This window comes from Rhinolophus ferrumequinum, chromosome 14 (genome assembly GCF_004115265.2).
Source record: "Rhinolophus ferrumequinum isolate MPI-CBG mRhiFer1 chromosome 14, mRhiFer1_v1.p, whole genome shotgun sequence".
Lineage (NCBI taxonomy): Eukaryota > Metazoa > Chordata > Mammalia > Chiroptera > Rhinolophidae > Rhinolophus > Rhinolophus ferrumequinum.
In genome coordinates this window covers 45892639-45896618 of record NC_046297.1, presented here as the reverse complement: position 1 = coordinate 45896618, position 3980 = coordinate 45892639, and the positions used below count along the sequence as shown (strand labels likewise).

At 39.4% G+C, this 3980-nt stretch overlaps 1 pseudogene; it reads right to left on the bottom strand.

The window, feature by feature from the left end:
* Positions 1-1057: 1057 nt before the first annotated feature.
* LOC117034039 (peptidyl-prolyl cis-trans isomerase FKBP1A-like) lies at positions 1058-1405 on the bottom strand (annotated as a pseudogene).
* Positions 1406-3980: the final 2575 nt, after the last annotated feature.

Sequence of the window (3980 nt, the reverse complement as noted above, 5' to 3'; positions counted from 1 at the left end):
TTATTTCTCTCACCAAATCAATACACAGGACAGCAAAGGAGTGAGAGGGGGGAAGGACAAGCCAGGAAACTTTGAGATGAGAAGGGAGAGCTGAGCATCAAAAAACAGGAGATGCTGAAGCTGTGATGACCAGCATCATTTTCGTAAGACAACACTCACAGATTTGTCATGATGGCTGGGCTTTCATTGGGTGTTAAGTGTCTTCAAACAGCACCTGCAATTCACACTTTTGATTAAAATTCTTAAAATTTAGGAAGTGGAGCCTGGATACCTATGAGATTATAAAAGTCCTGAATATCCATTAGAAAAACCACAGGAGAAAAAAGCCAGGCCACAAAGGCTTCAGCGGTCACTGCTGGTCCAGGGACAGATAGCTGTAGTGTCCAATATCGCAATGAAAATGATTTGTTTTTAAAAGGCAGAAGGTTTCAGGGGAGAGTGAGGGGGGGCAGTGGAGGCGAGGGCTGTCTCCCTCCCCACTTCAGTTTTGGGTAGGGCTCTTAATTCAACCCAAGCACATTTCTCAACTTGGAGAATAATTCGGCCCTTAACAGCACCTCAAATCTGCTATGCAGCGCAGCAATAAGAATGCTTAATATACAATAATGTGTAAAGATATACAATAATATACAATAGATACACAATAGATACAAATTTAACCCAAAAATTTTAAATAAAGACTCTTGCATCCACCCACACCAATTGCTAGTCTCAAGTTAACCCACTACTTGTGCTGTTAATACTCGACTAATGCTTAGTTGAAAACCTAGCTCCAAAAGCCTGAAACTAAATCTTCACCCCAAAACGAAAACAAAATACAGTGAGTAACTTGAGGTTTATGGCATACAGTTTAGGTCAACACACACACGAGGAGAAAGGGGAAGAGCCAAGCTGGGTGACAGAACACATTCAGTCGGGGTAGATGTTTACACAAAGAGTGTAGGGGAACATCAGGAAAAGCTCCCTACAGATTCTCGTGTGCGTGTCTGGGGGCGCCAGATCCCTCCATGGCACATCCAAGACCAAGGAGCTCAGGGAGTAGGCCAGGCCATTCCTGTCATTCCAGTTTTAGAACTTCCACGTCAAAGACGAGAGTGGCATTTGGTGGGATGATACCTGGGTGCCCAGTGGCACCATAGGCATACTCTGGGGAAACAGTTTGGCTCTCTGACGCACCCTCATCTGGGCAACCTCTTCTTCCAGGCTCCGGATCACTTCCTGCTTGCCTAGCAAAACCTTAAAGGGCTTGTTTCTGTGCAGGGAGGAATCAATTTCTTTCAATCTTCGAGCATCCGCATAGAGTGCACCACGAAGTTCTGTCTGGCTTCGGGAAGATGCTCCCATCTCTGGGGGAGATGGTCTCCACCTGCACTCCCATAGTGGCAATGGAGGCCGACTGGGGGCTGGCGGCAGCGCATTGGGCTGCATGGACAAAGACGGTCCTGGCTGCGATTCAGAGCCTGTACCTTGTCCCTCAGCACAACTTAGAACATTTTAATCTTGCATAACTGAAACTTTATACCAATCGAATAACTCCCCAATTCCCCTGCCCCTAAGCCACTGGCAACTACCATTCTACTTTCTCCTTTGATGAATTTCACTATTTTAGATATCTTATATAAGTGAAATCATACAGTATTTTTTTTCTTCAGTGTCTGGCTTATTACATTTAGTATAATGTCCTCCAGGTTCATCCATGTTGTTGCATATGGCAAGATTTCCTTCCTTTTTTAAGATTGAAATATATTCCATTGTGTATTTTTATATACAGAGGGTGCAAAAAAAGTATACACATTTTAAGAAAGGAAAACTGTATTAAAATTGTAATACTCAGTCTACACCAATCACAAAAGATGAATACAACTCACGTTTGACTTCTGCAATTACAAGAGGTGCTCAAAGTGGTTACCATCAGCGTCCAGACACTTCTGATTAAGGCAAACTACTGCTTGAGCAACGTTGACCAAAGTGTTCACTGGTATATATTTTTTTGGCATTCCCGGTGTGTGGGTGGTGTGTGTGTGTGTGTGTGTGTGTGTGTGTGTGTGTGTATCACATATCACATTTCCTTTATTCATTTACACATCTATAAACATTTAAGTTGTTTCCTTATCGTGGCTGTTATGAATAATGCTGCAATGAATGTGGTAATAAAGATATCTCTATTTGAGATCCTGATATCAGTTTTTCCATATATATATAGCCAAAGTGGTATTGCTGGATTATGGTAGTTCTATTTTTAATTTTCTGAGGTACCTCCATACCTGTTTCCCATAGTGGTTATACTATTTTACATTCCCAGTTCCTTCCATTTTCTCACCAATGCTTGTTATCTTTTGGTTTAGGGTTTTTTTTGTTTGTTTTTTGGTTTTTTTGGTTTTCTTATAATAGCTGCCCTAACAAGTGTGAGGCAATATCTCAGCAGGGTTTTCATTTGCATTTCCCTGATGATCAGTGATGCTGAGCGCCTTTTGTATATCTTCTTTGGAGAAATGTCTATTCAAGTCCTTGCCCATTTTACAATTGAGTTTAAAGTAACTTTTTTTTATCTCACAGATAGATTTAGTAACTTGTGGAATCACGAAAGTATAGTAAGTAGAGAATATCTGAGTATGACCAAAGTTTTTGACAAATTCGCTCATCAATTTTTATGGAAAAGATGGAAAAATATTCACTGAATGAAGTAATAATTATGACTATATAACTTACCAAAAATATGCTAACAAGTCTTTAAAAAAAAACAATGTTTTTATATACTCATATGATGTGGTTGTAAATATAGATGACCTGTTCACCAAATTTGCAGAGGACATGAAACTCAGAGAAATCATGAGATATATTGGAACCATATTCAGCATCTAAAGAGAACGACATAGGCTACAGTGAAGGACTCAGCACAAACAAACAAATATGAAATTTAAACATTATAAATATCAAAGTCTTCATTTGTATCAGAAAGGATTCCTTCAAAGAAACAGAACCACTACGAGTGATAAGGGACCCATAAGAACAAACTAATTTGCATATTCCTTACCATTTGCAACTCAATGACGTAAGTAATCTGCAGAAAGAAGCAGGTGCCCTTCTCCATGGAGCCGCACTTTCACCTGCACCAGAACTGTGTGAAACTGAAGGAGGAGGTTGATCAGTGGGGTAGTGGGTCCCATAGGGGCATCAAGATCTCAGAGTTCACAGATCAGCCCCAACCATGCATGAGCTGTGGTGGCACCCAACACACTCATGAACTTCAGAGCATAAAGACTGCTGCTTCACTCTGCCTTCCATGTATCACACAATTTCCCTAAGCAGGAACTTAATAGTTAAGGGAATTCTGGAAGTTGTAGTTCTAGCTTAGCTTATTTGCCACTGCACAAAGTCATCACAGTAACCCTTCTTCCATTTAGAAGTTCTTATTTATTTAAAAGTTATATAAACCTCTTTTAACCTTATTTAACTTCTAAATAAATATCAGAATTGTGCTTCCATCTAACATGAGGCAGCTATTCCTCTTGCAACTGAAAACATGCAAACTCTGTCAACAAAAATGTCTCTTCATCCATTTTTGGGTGATGTCCTTTCCTTTTCCACTAAGAGTCCCACTTAAGTTGAATATCCTGTAACTTAAATAGTAACTGAGATACAAAGTTAAGGACTATTAACACAATTTATGTTAAACATTAGGGGGATGGGAGAAGGGAAAATTGAATTGGTTAATATGTAACCTGATATACTCACCTCAATATAAGGAAGTGATACTCAAAAAACTGTGCTTATGCATGCTTCCCAATTTCACTCAAACTATTAGAAATGGTTCCTGTTTACATTGTAAGGTGTAATATTTATTTGAATTAAAATTATTTGTTTATGGGTCTATTTTCCCACTAGATTGTGAGTTTCTTCATGACAGAAACTCTATATGGTCCATTGTTGTATCCATAGCAACGGACATAACGTCTGACACTTGCTCAATATATATCTGA